Source organism: Prionailurus viverrinus, chromosome C2 (genome assembly GCF_022837055.1).
Source record: "Prionailurus viverrinus isolate Anna chromosome C2, UM_Priviv_1.0, whole genome shotgun sequence".
In the NCBI taxonomy this organism is placed as follows: domain Eukaryota; kingdom Metazoa; phylum Chordata; class Mammalia; order Carnivora; family Felidae; genus Prionailurus; species Prionailurus viverrinus.
This window is the reverse complement of record NC_062569.1, coordinates 55,445,507-55,464,902: the sequence shown is the minus strand read 5'-3', so window position 1 is coordinate 55,464,902 and position 19,396 is coordinate 55,445,507. Positions and strand designations below refer to the sequence as shown.

Genomic DNA, 19,396 nt, shown 5'->3' with positions numbered 1-19,396 from the left:
AAATATTGTTTTCAATCATTCAAATTATCTTGCCAACTAGCGAACATGATCTATAATAAATGCAACATGACTTAATAGCTCATATACACTGTGGAAAACAAATATGTATAATTTCCTGACTGACCTCACTCAGATTTATAGGAATCAAATACATTTGTATTAGAGGGAGATGAAAAATATTGAGCTGAGTAGTTTATTCCAGCAAACTCAATTATTTCAAGAAAAAATACTGGTGAAAGGGTCCTTAAATCTACTAGGGATAATGGTCCTGTTGTGAGAGCAATTTTTTAGAATCTATTGTAATAAATGGAGAGAGAGGGAATAAAAAGATCATAAACTTGAATATATGCTATATCTTCCGATTCTTCACATGTCATTTAACTCTCCAATTCTTCACTTCATCATTTGAGGAGTTTTCCTGAAAACTCACATTTATCCTTGCATTATTTTAATGGGGCAGAGGGTGGTTATTCTTATTAAGGCTTTTATTAATCAGAGTGATATGAGACAAAGTTCCCAATGAAGTGAAACTGTGAAGTGCAGTCCCCAGCAACTCACAGCTGTTCAGATGCTGCCAACAGATGGCCAGGGGTAGAAATGCATGATTTCTGGTTGGAAAAAGGAGCAGTATGAGGGTAAAGAGAATGGGTTAAGGATCGTAATAACACCTACTATTTACAGAGCTCCTACTATGAGCAGCTGCCTTACACTCACCCATCTAATCAGTTCTCAAAACTGCTCTGCCAGGTAGAAGACACTATTCATCTTCACGAATGAGGACACAGGAACCAAGGGGTTCTACGCCTCATTCAAGATCACGCAATCAGAAAGTTATGAATTCAGAGCTGAAATCCAAGTCTGTTTAATTTCAAAGCCTCAGAGCACCGGGCTGGCTCAGTCGGTTAAGCGTCCGGCTTCGGCTCAGGTCATGATCTCACAGCTCGTGACTTCGAGCCCCATGTTGGGCTCTGTGCTGACAGCTCAGAGCCTGGAGCCTGCTTCGGATTCTATGTCTCCCTCTCTCTCTGCCCCTCCCCTGTTCATGCCCTGTCTCTCTTTCTCTCAAAAGTAAATAAACATTTTAAAAAATGCTTTTTTAATTTCAAAGCCTCAATCCTTTCCCACAAATCACATGGCATTTGTAAGGATGACACTAGAGAACAGAAATCCAAGTGCAGGATCAGTGGAAGAATAAATCAGAGGAGATGAGAAAGGGTTCAGATAAGATGCTGCATTTCTAAAATCATATAAAAATCCCAAAACGCTAACTTTCCTTCAAGCTGTCTTCGCTGCCATATTCACCCTCTCAACCAGTATTTACTGAAAATCAACAATGTCACAATGTCACAAACACTGAGAAATCAAACATAAGCCGTGGTGTTCGTCCTTAAGGAGTGTACAGTCTGCTAGGAAAGATGAAAAACAGCAAAATCAAAGAGGAAAGTGTGAAGGGCAAGTGATCACACTGCATTTTCCCAAATATAGACCTGACGCCCCACTCTCCTCCAACCCCTGCAAAAGTGAGCGCATAAACCAGAGTTACTAAGTATCAATCAGCTAAATTCAGGCCCAGTAAAAACCAGACAACAGAAGTATTCCATTTATATATAAAATAGTTCAAGTTTCATCAATTCACACAATTGCTGTCAGTAAAACCTTCATTTATTTGTTCAACAAACATTTATTTGAGCATCTCTGAAGTGCCAGGTCCCGTGCTGGGTCACAGAACATAAAGACAAGTAAAACCCAGCCCCATCCCTAAGGATCTTGTCTGCACTGAACATCCGAACACAGCAAATATCCAAAGTGCAAAGTATCCAAAGTGAAATATTGGTAACTTCTAATTCTCTCGCCACTTTGCCATAAGAACTCAACTTTGCAGAATGCTGAGTATAAATGCTCTAAGACATTGCTTATGCTCTCTTAAACAAATGAAATCATATGGAAAAATAACCCTTTTTCTCCTCACTAAAACATGTCTGTGTTTTACCATGCATACAAAGTATTTCTGACCCTGAAAACATGTTATGATAGCCTCTCGGTAAGCCAATCCTAAGGTGGCCAATAAGAGAGAAGCTGATATAGTAAGAGATAAGCTGTTGGGATTGGGAGGAGAAGGGATCTAACACCAGGAACATGACAGGCATTGTCCAGGCACTTTATAATTATTATTTCAATTACATCACACATGAACCATGCAAGATAAGACTTACTATGTCCATATAATGGATTATAAAACTCAGGCACAACAAAAATAGACACAAAGATCAATAGGACAAAATAGGAAACCCAGAAATAAACCTACAATTATATGGTCGATTAATCTTCAACAAAGCAGGAAAGAATATCCAATTGGAAAAGACAGTCTCTTCCACAAATGGTAATGGAACAACTTTCCAGGAACATGGAAAAGAATAAAGCGGACCACTTTCTTACACGATACACAAAAATAAATTCAAAATGGATGAAAGACCTAGATGTGAAACCGTAAAAATTCTAGAAGAAAACACAGGCAGTAACTTCTTTGACATCAGCTGTAGCCACTTCTTTCTAGATATGTCTCCTGAGACAAGGGAAACAAAAGCAAAAATGAACTATTAGGATTACATCAAAATAAAAACCTTCTGCACGGCGAAGGAAACAACAGAACTAAAAGGCAACTGAAGGAATGGGAGAAGATATTTGCAAATGACATATCAGATAAAGGGTTAGTATCCAAAATATACTAAGAACATATAAAACTCAACACCAAAAAACAGATAACCATTCAAAAAATGAGCAGAAGACATGAGTAGACATTTTTCCAAAGAAGACATATGGAGGGCCAACAGGCACATGAAAAGATGCTCAACATCACTAATCATCAGGGAAATAAAAATCAAAACTACAATGAAATACCACCTCACACCTGTAAGAATGGCTACAATTAACAACATAAGAAATAGCAGGTGCTGGTGAGGATGCGGAGAGAGGGGAACCCTCTTGCACTGTTGGTGGTAATGTAAACTGGTACCACTTTGCAAAACAGTATGGAGGTTCCTCAAAAAGTTAAAAATAGAACTACCCTAGTACCCAGCCAAGTGCACTGCTATTTACTCAAAGGATACAAAATTACTAATTCAAAGGGATATATGCACCCTGATGTTTATAGTAGCATTATCTACAATAGCCAAACTATGGAAACAGCCCAAGTGTATGTCGATCAAAAAATAAAGAAGATGTGATATGTATATATACACATACATGGTATGTTACTCAGCCATAAAAAAAGATTGAAATCTTGCCATTTGCAATGACATGGATGAAGCTAGAGAGTATTACGCTAAATGAAATAAATCAGTCAGAGAAAGACAAATGTCATATGATTTCACTCATATGTGGAATTTAAGAGGCAAAACAAATGAGCAAAGGGTGAAAAGAGAGAGAGAGATAAACCACGAAATAGATTCTTAACTACAGAGAACAAACTGATGGTTACCAGAGGGGAGGTGGATGGAAGGATGGGTTAAATAGGTGATGGGGATTAAGGAGTGCACTTGTGATGAGCATCAGGTGATATATGGAGGTATATATCATATACTATATATATAATTCTCTGTATTATATATAGTACTATATTATACACCTGAAACTAATATTACACTATATGTAAATTAACTGGAATTTAATTAAAAATTCCCATCAATGGATGAATGGATAAAGATGTGGTATATATATACAATGGAGTATTGCTCAGCAATCAAAAAGAATGAAATCTTGCCATTTGCAACTACGTGGATGCAACTGGAGGGTATTATGCTAAGTGAAATAGTCAGAGGAAGACAAGTATCACATGACTTCACTCATATGAGGACTTTAAGACACAAAACAGATGACCATAAGGGAAGGGGAAAAAAATCATATAAAAACAGGGAGAGGAACAAAACATAAGAGACTCGTAAATATGGAGAACAAACAGAGGGTTACTGGAGGGGTTGTAGGAGGGGTAATGGGCTAAATGGGTAAGGGACATTAAGAAATCTACTCCTGGGGTGCCTGGGTGGCGCAGTAAGTTAAGCGTCCGACTTCAGCCAGGTCACAATCTCGCGGTCCGTGAGTTCAAGCCCCGCGTCAGGCTCTGGGCTGATGGCTCGGAGCCTGGAGCCTGTTTCCGATTCTGTGTCTCCCTCTCTCTCTGCCCCTCCCCCATTCATGCTCTGTCTCTCTCTGTCCCAAAAATAAATAAAAAAAAAAATAAATTAAAAAAAAAAAAAAGAAATCTCCTGCAATCATTGTTGCACTATATGCTAACTAATTTGGATGTAAATTTAAAAAATAAAATTAAAAAGAAAAAGTACTTAAAAATTCAGGCACAGAAAGTTAAGTAGCCTGCCTGAGTTCACAGTTTAGTAAGCAGTAGAGCTAGGATTAAAACGTAGGCCCATTTGACGCCAAAGTCAGCCCATGCACTTTCCACTGTCCCATGTTGCCTGGGGATTAATGAGTGACCATTGATGCTGCAGACGGCATTAAGCTGAACCCTTCATGGAGCTCAGCTCTAGGCCCTTCAGTGGAAGAAAGATATTTCCCACTGAGAAGAAACAGGAACTTAATGGGAGACATGAAGAAGAGAGATGAGAAGTCTGGCTCTGATGGTGGAACATACTAGTGTGGAGCAAACAAAGTTACAGAGGGAAACAAAGCACATCCAGCCAGAAACCAAAGAGCTACAGAAAAGAATGAGCAGAGCAACAAATGTAAGGAAGGTGCTTGGTGTCTGTATTTGGAAGTGTGAATTGTCCTCCTTGCATTGTGGCTTCCTGCTTCCCAATTTAAGTCCAGATATTAAAGGATAATGTAGTTGGTACATTAAGACTATGATGAGGCTCCCCAGGAATTTGTACATGAGGAAAACATAGGTCCTTTGAAAACCAACAGAGGAAGAGTTGATAGCAAGCTGACAGTACATATATGTAATTTCTTTTCAATTGAAATTTTTTCATGTTGATGAAAAAACATAAAAACCTAACCAAACAGAACTTCCACGAGTTAAGCAAGTAAGGGCTTCTAATCAAATTTTAAGTCACTGAAACAATAAAACATGACTCAGATGCTAGCTAACGCTGAAGTTTAATGCAGGTGTAAATCTTAACACAGTGATTAGAAGTAAAAATTCTAAATATTGCCTGGAACATAAATGTTTCAAGAGCAAAAAGTTAGGTATCTTTTGTTTCTATGTTCCCAGTGCCTAGCATATTGTTTGCGAATAATATGTATCCTATTAATGTTTGCTGTACTGAAATGAAGTACATGTAATAGATTGCATTATTTTCTCCAATTTCCCATTCCACCCTATATTCACACTGTTTGATATACGAATTTTGCACAAAAGAAATGAGGTCTGTACTCCAAACCCTTGACTTTGAGTTCAGCCATGTGATTTTGGCCAATAGAATGAGATGGCAGTGACAGGGTGCCATATCCAAGCCTAGGTTCCAAGAGCCCTTATGTGCTTCCACTTGCTCTCTTGCAGTTTGGCCATTTCCCTAGAATATGCATGGACAAATTTGCTTGTCACAGAGAAGGATGAGAGACACATGGAGCAGAGTTCAGGTAAGCTGCCCTAGTCAAGTACAATCTAGATAATAGTGCCTAGCTGATCTTCAGACATATGAGTGAGCCCAGATGAGACTGGTTAAGGCCAGTCTAGACCAAACAACCCTCAAGAATCCCACAGAACATGCTAGTTATCTACTCTTGTGCAAAAAAGACCTCAAACTCAGAAACTGAAAATAACTTTTATCGTAGCTCACAATTTCATGGTCAGGAATTTGGGCCTGCATCAGTTATGCGATTCTTCTGCTCCATGAGACATACTTAGGGTCACTTAGCAGTATTCAGCCATTGCATGGGATAGTCTGGAAAGGCCTCACTGCAAGTCCAATGCCTTGTTAGAAATGGGAGAAAAGTGGGCTCTCCAATCACCTGGCCTCTCTAGCGTGCCAGTTTCAAGATTGTCAGGTTTCTTCAATCATGCCTTGGGGCTCCCAAAGACAGAATTCCAAGAACATGGAAGCTGCCAATCCATTTAGGCCATACCCAAGAATGGCACAACATCTGTGTTAAGTTTCATTAGTCATGGCAGTCAGAGAGGCCAGCCAGACTCAAAGGGAAGGGGCATAGCCTCTACTTCTCAGTGAGAGGAGTGCCAAATAATCTCTGGCCATCTTGAATCCACCATAGACACTCAAGCTATAATTTGTAAGTCATGGAATTTTGACAGGATCAGCAGCAAAAGCTAACTAATATCAATAGCTCCAACCTCTAGCCTAACACCATATTTGCTATCGTTGAGACAGAACTAAGCGGCCTCCAGGCAGCACCATCTTATCTTCAATCAGCAGCAGACATCCTGTGTGCTCCCCCAACTCGTCAATCTGCCCCCATAGTCCTGGAAGTTGCACCCATTGACAGTTCCTAAACAGAGGTTGAGCCAACCTTTGTTGAAATGCTATCAGAAGGGATCTTGAAGATTCTTCAAACTTGAATGCCCCTTCCAACCTTGAGAGTCTATGATGTGGTCTTATAACAGTAGATACTTTTACAATAAGTGAAAATCTGTTCATAACATAAAATTTCACTCTAAGTGTAGGGGACACTACATTTCCTCTATTGATATACTTTTCTCTCTCATTAAGATAGTGCCCATGCTTGGTAGGACATCCTGTGAAGATTCATTCGTTCTTTTCTCAACTTAGAAGTAAGGTATTTATATTGATTTAATTAGTCTACGTTTGTAAAATGACTTGACAAGTTTCATGTGGAGGCTAGGGCCATGGATTACAAAGAAATTTAATAACTGACTAGCAAGTACTCTACTATAAGGACTAAAAGGGATTGGCTTTGTAGCCGGCCAGTCATGAGTAGGGTTGAGCTCTTCCACTTACTAGTTGCTTCATTTGGAACAGGTTAGCGTACTCTCTAAGTCTTGGTTCCTCGATTCTAAAATGGAGATGATAATAGTAGCTTCATTTTGTATGGTCGTGAAAGTTAATGAGATAATGCATGAATAGCTCTTAACACAGTGCCCTTAGTAACTGTTGGGCTATTATTTTAGTGAGGATTAGATCTAATGAAATTAACTAGCCAGAAACAGTATTTCAAAGCAGTGACAAGTGTTTCCTATTCTCATATTGTGTCAGACTGGCAGTTGGCCCATTTCTATCCTCTTTTATGTTCTCCTCTATATCTCAAGGACTCAAAGCCTAAGAACTACTTTTCCCAGAATCTCTTGTCATCAGGTTCCAGTTTAGTTTCTGCCAGTGAGAGACACTTACACAGAAGACAGGAAAATAGCAAAAGCCATGATTCTTCTGCTGGCAGCAGCTGGAATGCAGGGACTTCGGCAGAATTGAAGTTTGACACACCAACACGATTTCCTGCCTTGGTTCTGTGGGTGGCTGTGCCCACTGACAGAAGTCTTCTGCAGGTCCTGCCCTGGGCATCAGTAGCAAAATCCCAAATCTCTGAAGGCTAGAGGCAAACCTGACAGCTAGTGACAGCCCTGTACCTCTCCCGCCTTCAATGACTGCATCAGTACCCAATTACTCGTACTAAATTCCAGATTTAATCCTGTACTGCATCCTGAATCCTACATTATTATTCTTCTCCAATTACTTTATCTCCACTTCCTTTATCATAAACTCCCAGGCTGTCTTATATACTGTCTTATATCCAATCTTACATTCTTTTTCTTACCCTAACCACTCTTCATCCATCTATAACATCTTAATCTGTTAGAAACTAGCTGGATCCAATTATGTCCCAAGAAGTTTTGTCAGAAGATCCTCCCACAATGTTCTGAGCCTGCACATATATAATCCACACTAATGTTGTATTCCAGGTGCATTCTTGAATGCTGATTTAAGTATAAATGTTGACTTTGAAATAATTTGAAGCATGTGGATATGTATGGATCAGTTCTCCATCTGTGAAAGTGCTGACATTTTTTTTTTTACTTTATATAGAGCAACCTTCACCCTGTGACCTTTGTATAGTTATATAAAATTATTAGATGAACTTTTATGTGTTTCGTATTCCTTTTCTATCTTAATAGTTACTTTTGGTTTCTCACATTTCATTATGACCAATATTCTATGCTGTGTTCCTTCTCATACCCAAGTTTCTTGCTATTCTTTCCTTCTTTCAGTCAACAGGTGTTTATTAAACACCTATGCTGAGTCATACATTGTATTATATGCAGGAGTTAGAGGGAAAAAAAATATCTGCTGTCACAGAGCTTACATTCTAATGGCAATGACAAATATCAGATGGTAAAAATAATCAATATTTCAGACTGTAATAAATGGTAGGGAGGAAATAAATAGGGGTATTTGATAAAGAGTGACAAGGAAAGATTGTTTCAGACAGGTTGCTAGAGAAAGCCTATCTGAGCAAGTAGCACTTAAGCTGATAGCAAGGCCTGAGGAAAGAGCATTGATGAATCAGAAGGAGCTGGTCACGAGACAGGCAAGAAGAGTTTTCCAAGCAGCAGGAACTGGATGTGCCTTGGTACAGAGAGAGAAGGAAGGCCCAGAGGCCCTGGAGGTATGGAGAGAGAGGGAGCCTGGCATGGTCCCTCCACCCCACTCCCCCAGGACACACTGTGCAACTGCTGTTGACCTTTGTAAGGATTCGGGGTTTGTTCTACAGGCTGTAAAAGGTCACTCAATGTTCAAGCAGGGGAGAAGCCCTGGCTGTTGTGTGGAGAATGGTTGCAGAGGGGACAAAACAAGAAGCAGTAAAAGCAGGTGGGAGCTGTTGTAGCCCAGGCAGTAAGAGACGAGAGAGGCTTACAAGTTTGTTGCCATTATTTTGCCAATTAAAAGATCACCCCTTTCTGGAAAACAATCATTATTTTATTTAATTTCTATCTGAAAATTGCATATTCAACTCATTTAAATTGGAATTTAAGTTTACAGTTTGAGTTTAGAAGGTTTCTTAGGATTGTGGTTTAAATCCATATCACTTTGAGAAAACAGAGAGACCACACTGAGTCTACATGTGGGAAAATTCTTGAAGAATATGATTAATAATTATTTTCCTTTAGAAACACAAGGTGAGGTTGAGTTGTTGGTCAAGGTTTTATTTTAAAATATACAATGAATCTGGGGTACCTGGGTGGCTCAATAGGCTGGGCATCCAACTCTTGATTTCAGCTCAGGTCATGATCTCACAATTGGTGACATCAAGCCCCACATTGGCCTCTGCACTGACAGTGCGGAGTCTGCTTAGGATTCTCTCTGCCTTTCTCCTGCTTGTGCATGCTGTCTCTCTTTCTCTCAAAATAAATAAATATTTAAAATACACATATACATGGGGCGCCTGGGTGGCTCAATCGGTTGAGCGCCCGACTTCAGCTCAGGTCATGATCTCACAGTCCGTGAGTTCGAGCCCCACGTCAGGCTCTGTGCTGATGGCTCGGAGCCTGGACCTTGCTTCAGATTCTGTGTCTCCCTCTCTCTCTGTCCCTCTCCTGCTCATGCTCTGTCTCTCTGTGTCTCAAAAATAATTAAAAACACTAAAAAATGTTTTTAATATACATATACATATATACATATAAGACATACACACACACACACACACACACACACACACTAAATCTGAGATAGTTTTGCACTAGGAAGTACAACCTAGACACACAGATGTTTGCATAGAAATGATGCTTGGTCAATTTTGTCTCCCCAAGACCAGAATAATAAATCCCTAGTTTCCCTGAGTGGATTTTAGGAGATCTTAAAGTAAGATCTTAGCCCCAACTCCTGATGAAACAGCTTGAGTGGGACAGACTGGGTTGGGCTGAGAGGCTTTCCCTGTGCTGAGGTATGAAAGGAAAAGAGGTAGGGTTGTAAGAGGTCTGAACTCCAGTCAAGTAATGGGATGATTTCAGGGCTTGTTCATCCTGAAGGGATGCTGGCATCCCCGTGACTTCCCTGCCTAAATAAGTAACCTAAAGTGTAATGGAGAGTCAGGGACAGCAGCTACAAGGGCTCACTACCATCACAGCCACTTCCTGTGTGTTTACCCTCAGGAGGGAGGTCCCAAGACAAGGGCATGGTGTAGAAGGGTGTGAGGAAAAGGAGATTGGGGAAGGACAGTTGCTACTGCTTCTTCCTTCTCTTGCCTTGAGAGCTACATCCATTGAATAATCCTCCTTTCTTTGTAAGGTGCCTCGTGTTGAGTTCTCAGTGCTAAGCCACCTTGGTGTGGACGATTCCTGATAAGCTGTTTTCTCCTGCCCCATTTTTCCAACAAACTCGCAGGCCTCCTAAAGCTCAGATTTTGAATTCATTCGCAAATGTAATGCCATGAAAAGGAAGAAGGAGAAATTTTGTAACTGCAGATTCCTATTTCCCACTTTATTTTTTAAGGGCAATTCCAGAGTGATCGTAATCAGCTCTGATAAGCTTTGCTCATCCCTTTGTGTTGATAGATGCAGCAAAAGCACCGCCATTTCTATTATCCAGTGGGAGACTATTTCTCCCAGAGTGTCTAAATAAGCGAATCCATTACAATTTTATTAAGCACATTGAATATAATATTACATTCCACCACATTAAATGCCTCTTGTACATAACAAGGGTGCAGTAAAATAGAAACATTCTCAGCATTTTTCTGTTAGATAAAAGGGATTGGCTTTGGTTCAGAATCTAACACTGTAAAAAAAAAAAGTCTAGAAGCAAACATGGACAGTTTGTTTGTTTGTTTTTTCTCTACGCATGCCACCACTTTGTCGCCTACTCCTCTTCCCCTGAACCCCGTCTTAAATCAAGGTGGTGGGACAGGAAGCAGAATGTTCCAAATGGCACACGAGGCCCATGGCACTGGATTAGGTGCAGAAAAAGAACTGCACTCAGGAGAGCTGGGAGCAATCAAAATAGGGCAGGACAAAGTAATAATTCAGGTGACCAGTTGGTGGAAAAGCAAACTCACCTATATGGATGAATAGACAGGTTAAAAATACACATTAAATTTAGACATGAAAATAAGCCCTCGTTCCACATCTCCAAAACCTAAAAGAAACCTTAAAGGATGGGATCAGGCAAAGACAAGAACAAAATTATTGCCTCTGTTTCATCTTTTTTTTTTTTTTCGTTCTCAGGGATTTCAAGTTTATCTGCCAGAGTGGTTTTCTGACTTTAGAGACAGGGAGAAAGGAGGCGGTGAGAGCATAGTATGAACGAGCCAGTGTGCCGCTGGACAGCATTGCAGGCTGACTTAGTCCACCGGTTATAAGAAAGCAGGGAGGCATAGAGTGTAAAGGTGGGCTAGGTGGGGAGATGGGTACTGTCTGTACTTCCTGCTCCGCTCTTCTGTAAACCTAGAACTACTCTAAACAATAAAGTTCATTAATTAAAGGAAAAAAAAAGCAACGGAGCCTGAACATGATTGATTTGTGTACTATTTGTTTATTAGTTGGTCCCAGCAGCAGTTAATCACCTATCAAAGTTGCTGTTGAAAAACTGAACTTAAAATTTACATGTGCTCCTAATACCTGTTTGTTAAGTTTGGGCATGTTAATAAAAATCAATGATGGAGCCAAACTGAGTTCCGTGGTAGAAACCTCCTCCAGGAAGCAGAGATCTCAATGAGATTTTCCTACTTCCTGGGTATAAATTATTTATATGCCCATTTAATAAGTATGCCCAAACCTAAGCAAACCACATTACGTTTTGGAGACCAAGAAGAATTCCTGTTGTAGGATATTCCTCTGTAGGGCTGGGAATCACTATGGAAAAGGACTAGAAGATCCTCACTCCCGCTTCATCCAGTCCATCTACAATTAGCCAGAGGTTCTCTGAAGGGGAGGTTCCGGGGAAGCTTCAGGATATAGAATCTAACAGATTGGAGGGTTTTAAGGAAAAGGAGTTTGTCTTTGAAGGGAAAGGTTGTTTTCGAATGATGTGATAGCTACAGAATCGTCATCACTGGCAGCTTACCTTCCGTTGATTACGCTGCTCCTCCGTGTGGAAAGACGTATGTTGGTCCTTTCATCAGCCCACTCACATGCTCAGATGCAGGGAACTCAAATATGAAGTAAAACTACTGCAGTTACAGCATGAGAGAAATGCTCTATCATACGAATATCTCCAATAAACAAATTTCCATTTGTCTTTAATTTCTGCCGTGTTTGAGATCCATCCCCCTTTTTTCTCAGTCTGGGGCTCTGAACCTACTACTCCAATGCTCCTCTTCTAAACAAACATTCAGAAAGTCAGAAGTTTGTCAACAGACACTGGGTACATCCCAAAAAAAATCAGTCCCTATCCTGCCCATTGGAATCTGTACTAGTTCCATCAAATAACTTAAATTAACAAACTTAGAGCAGACACTCTAGAAACATTTTAATCAGGAGTTACCAAGAGAAATCGATCTAGGCTTATAGGTATTGGAGTTCATTCCTACCCTGTCTCTAGTTCTCAAAAAATTCTTTAAAAACCCTTAATCACTCCTAACCATTCATAAGGCCATTGTCAATGACCTGTACCATCATTTAGAAAAGGCAGAAACAGGGGCACCTGGGTGGGTCATTTGGTTAAGTATCTGACTCTAGATTTCAGCTCAGGTCATGATCTCATGGTTCATGGGATAAAGCCCTACATTGAGCTCTGCACTGACAGCACAGAACCTACTTGGAGTTCTCTCTCTCTCTCTCTCTCTCTCTGCCCATCCCCCACTAACATTCTCTCTAAATAAATAAATAAACATTAAAAAATTTTCTAAAAATAAAAAATAAAGGTGGAAAAATTGAAGGATATAAGCCACACTGTATTTATCTGGGTTGTGCTGACATGCTGATCCCAGCACCTCCCTGCTTGGCTCTAACTCTGTAATTTGACATTAGGCTTTAAAACATTTTCGTGGATCTGTGTGCTATTAACTCCATGAAAGGAAGCCCAGAGCCTGGGTCACTAGCAACTGCATGAGACCTGGGGTAAGTCACTCACCCACTATGGTTCAATGTCCCTGTATTAAAAGCAGTCAGTTTGGACTAGATGAGCCATAAATAAAGTCTTTGCTAATTCTAAAGTAGTAAGATTCTTGTCCCAACAAATTCTGACTAATCATAGCACTCAATAATTAAATATTGTTATATCTTCATTTTGTCACCTGCTCCGGGGCCTATTCCAGGATTTCCGCATCAGGTCACAGAAAGCTCTACCTGTGGCAATGGCTCTGGAAGATGCTTTAGAGGTCAAGGGCTCTCCCAGAGGGAATTGAGAATCCCAGAATAAGGGTGTCTCTGATAAGCATCAGGTTTGGTATCAGCCGAGAGAAGAACAGAGGGGGTCTGTCCCTGAAAAAAACTACCAAGACATTAAAGCTTCACATGAAAACCAGCAGTCACTTTCTCTTTCAGGACAGCCTTGCTATTTAATACCCCAAAAGACCAAGGACAAAGAATGGCATTGTATAAGCACTGTAACTCAAGCAATTAGCCAGGTAATGGTCTGTGGGGTTCATTATAGCAGAATGTCAATTAAAACACTTGGAAGGAGATTATGCAAAGCCCTGAGATTTCAAATCTTATAAACTACCCAGTAAGACTAAATTATAGTAAATGTCATATTACTACAGTGGGTATCACATAAATGAAAATAAAATTTTTCTAATATAGACTCTTGCTTAATATCTCATAAATCCCAGAAATTGAAAAGGGCGGCCAAGTGTCTAGTCTTGATTCAACAGTAAAGAAAATGAGATCAAGAATGTCATGTTTGAATTGAATATCTTCTTTCCCACCTTTGGCCTAATTAAGGAATACTTTGTATATCTCCAGCTAATTGTTTTTTGAAGATTAAAAAATATAGCTATTAGTTTTAATTTGGATTTCTGCCAATGGACTTGAAGCAGGAAGATTAGAAAAGGAATGGATACAATGTGAATTTCAGAAAGAAAATTATTTCTCAGAAAGATCTTTAGATAAGATTTCTCTGTTTAATGACTTGTCTGACTTCATTCTCACAGAAGCATAGCATTTCTTTTTATGTGTATGTGCAGATGTGTCATCAGAAAAATTGACTTCTTCAAAATCGAAAATAAATGATAGAGTTCTTTATGAAATTTCAAAAATTGAAATAGCATTTGGCATCCAAATAGATGTCTATAATTATTTTTCCTAAACACTGGTAGAAAGAACACGATATATAAAAATTTGTTTCTGTCCTAAGACCCTCCAGTCAGGTTTAAACCAGTAGTTAATTTTTATTCATGAATTATAAGTCCTTTAGAGAAGGGAGTGAAAATAAAATAACTAATAGATCTAAAAATGTAATGTTCCACTAATTCTATCATAGAAAGCCAAACGCATGTTAAATTTGTGTCTTTATTTATAATTGTTCTGTAAAATACCACAGGCATATCAAATTTTTAAAGCGAAATGTCTTTTCTCCTTACCAGATAATTGTTGTGATAGAAAACATATTTTTAATGCAACTGCCTACATCATCTCAACTGAAAATATACCACACCATTATAATCTAAACAAAACCTGATTTTTAAGACTTTCATTGCACATCGTCTCTGCAAGGGGATTAAATATTGCATGGAACCAAAAATACGTAGTTCTATCCCAGTAATCTCAATATATTACAGTCTCCCTTTAGAATTTAGTCATTCTGCTTATCTCACAGATATTCATAAACTTAGTGACTTTAAAATTAAAAATGATTCTATACTCCATACCACAACCTTCCACATTTCAAAAATCAATACAAAAAATAGATTTAACACCACAGAGGAAAGACTCTTTCTATCAATTGCATGCTTTTATCATTTCTATTCATATTCTTATTTCCTTGAGGCAAATTATATCAACAGGACTTTTGTAAGCCTGGGATCTTACTGCAAAAGACTTGATGGAAGATAAAATAAATCAATGTTTGTAATCATCGCCTACCTTATGGATGTTTCCTTATCAGGAATCCCTCTCCTGGAAGGCACATTGGAAAGTTCAATTTCATTTATCATGAGATAGGGGTCTGTTTTATTTCTTTCAAGATTTGCCCCTACCCAATGAGAGGTGAGTGCCCTTGATGAGGGGAGTGGTAACTTTTTCTGACTCTGAAGAAAGGCTCTGAAATCTGATGAACGGCAAATGCCTCAGGAATACTGAGGTCTTAGCTGCTCACTGGCCTGACTTTGTCTGCCAATCCCCTCGGTTTAAGGAATTACCTTCATCCTAATACTTTCAGGTCATGACACCATAATGTCAAACAACTCTCCAGTTTGGGAAATACTATATTTTTCTGAAGGATCTCCACTGGAATCTGTTATTCAGGCAGTATTTGGGTATATCTGTTTCCATTGCTGAGTGAGCCCTCCCTGGAGGAGAACAGCCACTTGGGTGACATTTGTGAACACACTCCCACCACCCTCTCTTTTACTGCACAGGCCTGCCACCCATTGAGAATTGATCAAGACTTGTAGATTCTTGGCCAGGTTCATTTCTAAGACGATATCCTTGTCATCTTATTTGGGACTACAATGAGATGTTCCCAAGAACTTATAAATTACAAAAGCAGGGATGCCTGGGTGGCTCAGTAGGTTGAGCACCCAATTCTTGATTTCTGCTCAGGTCATGATCCCAGAATGGTGGGATCGAACCCCACACTGGACTCCACAGTCATTTTGGAGCCTGCTTGAGATTCTCTCTCTTTCTCTCAGCCCCTCTCCCCCCATTCTCTCTCTCTCACTCTCTCTCTCTCTCTCTCTCTCTCTCAAATAAAAAAATAATAATAAATAACAAAACCACTGTAGGCCTCTTGACAGATCATTCATTTAGCAAGCAAGCATGCAAACAAACGAGCATTCATGAGAACCTGACATGTGCCTGCTCTAGATGCTGGGCACAGAGCAGGAGAAAGATTGACAAGATTCCTACTTTCAGGAGTTTATATACTAATGGGAGAGACAACCAAAAATTAAAACAAAAAGATGCAAACAGTACATATCAGATACTACTAAGCAAATAAGCATTATGCTCAAACTAAAAATGAAGTCATGGAGAATGACTCAGTGACTTCTTTAAACTGGATGCTCAGGGAAGATCTTTCCAACAAGCTGATATTTAAACTGCTGCAATCTGAATGACAACCATGGAAGTGCAGGAAGTCAGAGGATAGACAAGAGCATCCCAAATAAAGAGACGCTGAGATGGCAACAAGTATTAGACTGGAAGAGCAACATAAAATGTATCAGAACACAGACCCAAAGAAAACCAAATTAAATCTCAGACAAGCAAAATGGTATATGGATATGATTAAGTATATTTACAGATCTAAGACTGGACCTATGGAAGAGCACTGCTCAATCATCAAAACAGAGAAAAAGGAGTCTGCGAAGCACAGGAAAAATTAGAACCCATCCAGACAGTCCCAAGGAGCCTAAGCCAATGGGACTTACATATTACAGTCCCATTAGTAAGTTGATCCCCATTATGAACTGGATACAGCTGATTAGCTTAACCAGAAGCCATGAAGTATTTGATTAATGTAAATCCTCTCATTCTGATGCCACACTTACCAAGTGCTTCTTGATTCTGCCTCAGAGAGAATATGCTGTCATAAGACTTCAAATAATTTGACACAGTGATTGCTCATGGTAAGTTACAAAGTGGGCTTCTAATTATCATTTGGCTTCCCTGTAGCTTGCTGGCATGGAGAAAATGCTATGGTCAGGCTGATACAAGTACAGTAGCCCATGTGGTTACATTTCTCATTGTACACTAATGAGCTTTATGAAAGCTACCTGCCTTCTCCTCGGTTTAGTGTTTCTGGGGTCTTGATCACTGCTGAAACCTAAAAATGCAAAATTAATCAAGCCTCTACCTAGAGTGTCCCAGCCAAGCTCTAGCTGGTCTTTCCTTAGCAGCCACTCCCTCCTGATGCTGAGGAGATATGCATATAGCTGTGGCTACCCCCTCTTCATCTAAAATGCCTGGTAAGGTCAACTAGGCATGATGAAGAAAGCTAATGCCCTGGAACGAGCAACCAAGCTCATTGAAGTCTATCTTTGAGATTATCTTGCTATCTGAGATCCTTGGCAAACAAATATCAGTTTCCTCATCTGTAAAATGGGGGAGTTGGGCTAGGTCTTTTTTCATAGATGTTTAATGACACAAGTAATATGTAAATACGTTTTCTCTGTAAATGCATAAAACATGACAGGGAACAACACCCCAATTACTGTCTCCTACTTCTACTGTCCCAAGGTGAGCACTGTTATCACACATGAATCCTCCCAAACCTTTTTAAGCATTTGTATATGTCTACACATCTATATCTACATATAAAATATAGACAGTAGCGTTCACTTTGTCTTGAATAAATGGTTCCACACTGCACATCCTGCTCTGTAACTTGTTTTCACTAAGCAACAGATCTTGGAGATTCTTCCACATCAGAACATACAGCTCCCCCTTCATGTCTTTCACTGTTGTGTAGTACAACATAGGTGACTACACCACACATCTGTTCACCGTTCTTCAAATGGGGGCTAGTTAGACTTTTTCTCATGTTTATACTCCATGAAACGTTGCTGTAATACCTTTGGACATCCTTTATTGTGCACATAAAGAGTAGCTAGAATAGCTCCAGAAAGAGGAACTAGCAAATGATGGCAACTGAGTGTAAACTCAACTTATTATAGTCCACAGACCACCTGAATTGTAGGAGAGTTTATTCAAAGTAAATAAATACGTAAGAAAGTAGAAGGCAGCTTTCTTGGTTCCACCTCAGACCTTCTGAGCCAGAATTCACAGATGTGGGAACCGGAAGCAATGTTTTAAACACTGTGGGTGGTTTTCACAGTAAAGTGGGGGAACTACTAGACCAGGTGGCTCTGGTACTGTCTCTAAAAATGTACAAAAATGTTCACCTGCCAATCACCTCCATGCGCAAGGCACTGCATGAAGAGTTTCACACATATTTTCTGTTGAACTGTAACTCCCATAGTCCAGAACCAGAGCTGGGTTGCAATTAAATCTGGATTCCAATCCAGAGCTATGTCTAATAAAATATATGAGAACTCATGGACACAGCGCTTCACTCGCAAGTACACCCCCAGAAGAGTGTACCTTTCACCCCAACATTCCACCTCTGTGACTATCCCTTCCAACCATGTCTGTTTCCCCACCACTCCCTCCCAGGATGTGCTCTGATGAGGTCTGTCTCCCTAATGTGTGCCAGAGTGTGACTGGCCTGCTGTCCTGACAGTTTGGTTTTCCTTTTTTTCCCTCCATTACTACCAGATCTGCCTGAGAAGCCTTTCTCCTTAGACTACAGGAAGAGAAGCTAAATGAACAAAGATCCATATCCACTGTGTTTAGAAGATTACAGAAAAAGCCAGAAGAATATTAACTTATTAATACTTGTATTTAGTTAAGAATTTACCATTAAATGAAACCTTGTAAGGTAGGTACTATCATCTGCATTTATAGATGAGAAAAATGAGCACAGAAAAGTTAAGAAATGTACCCCAGATAACTAACCAGGGAAGGGTAGACCCAGCATTCAAACCCAGGTCTGATTGGTGCCAAAGCACAACTCCTAAGTCTGCATGATGCTGTTTTGTCTCTAGTCTACATGTATCTGTGATTTTTATCCTTCCCCGTCCTGGGCATTATTGTAGGACTTCATTGCTGAAGTATAAGAAACAACCTTGAGCGTGAAGTTTCAAGGAGTGTGGCCTACAGAAATCTTCATCACTTCATTTGAAAGTGCTCAGCAGGCATCACACATTATGCTGAGTCACATTAGGAATTCATGCCAGGCTATAATTCTTTACACTCTCTGGCATGCTAGCCCTGGATGGATTTATGTACCACTAAACTTAGATAGCTTAAAACACCTCATTGCCTAAGCCCTCAGTAATGCTTATAAAATATACGTAGCTGCACTTCTAAATCATTATTTTTACTTACATTTTAAAAATTGAAAATAATGTTTTCCAAGAAGTTGTTGGACAGATGCAACTCACTATATGGGCTACAGTTGCTTTTTATGCCCTGTATCTCCATACTAGATCACCTTTTATGTAGTTATTATGGACTGAATTATGTCCCACCCTCCCCCCAAATTCATATGTTGAAGCCCTAACCCCTAATGTGATGATATTTGGAAATTTGGGAGGTAATTAGACTTAGATGAGGTCATGAGGGTTTGGCCTGCATGATGAAACTAGTCCCTGTATAAGAAAAGACACCAGGGAGCTCTCTGTCTATCATGTGAAGACACAGCAAAAAGGCATCCACCTGCAAACCAGGAAAAGAGCTCTCACCAGAACCCTGCCATGTCCTGGCACCATGATCTCAGCCTTCCAACCTCCAGAACTGTAAAAAAATAAATTTCTATTGTGT

General features: G+C 39.7%; 1 protein-coding gene across 2 annotated transcripts in view; it reads right to left on the bottom strand.

Annotated features, from left to right (window-relative positions):
* Nucleotides 1-19,396, bottom strand: part of OTOL1 (otolin 1) — a 38,401-nt gene that overhangs the window by 10,589 nt on the left and 8,416 nt on the right. The window lies entirely within an intron of this gene.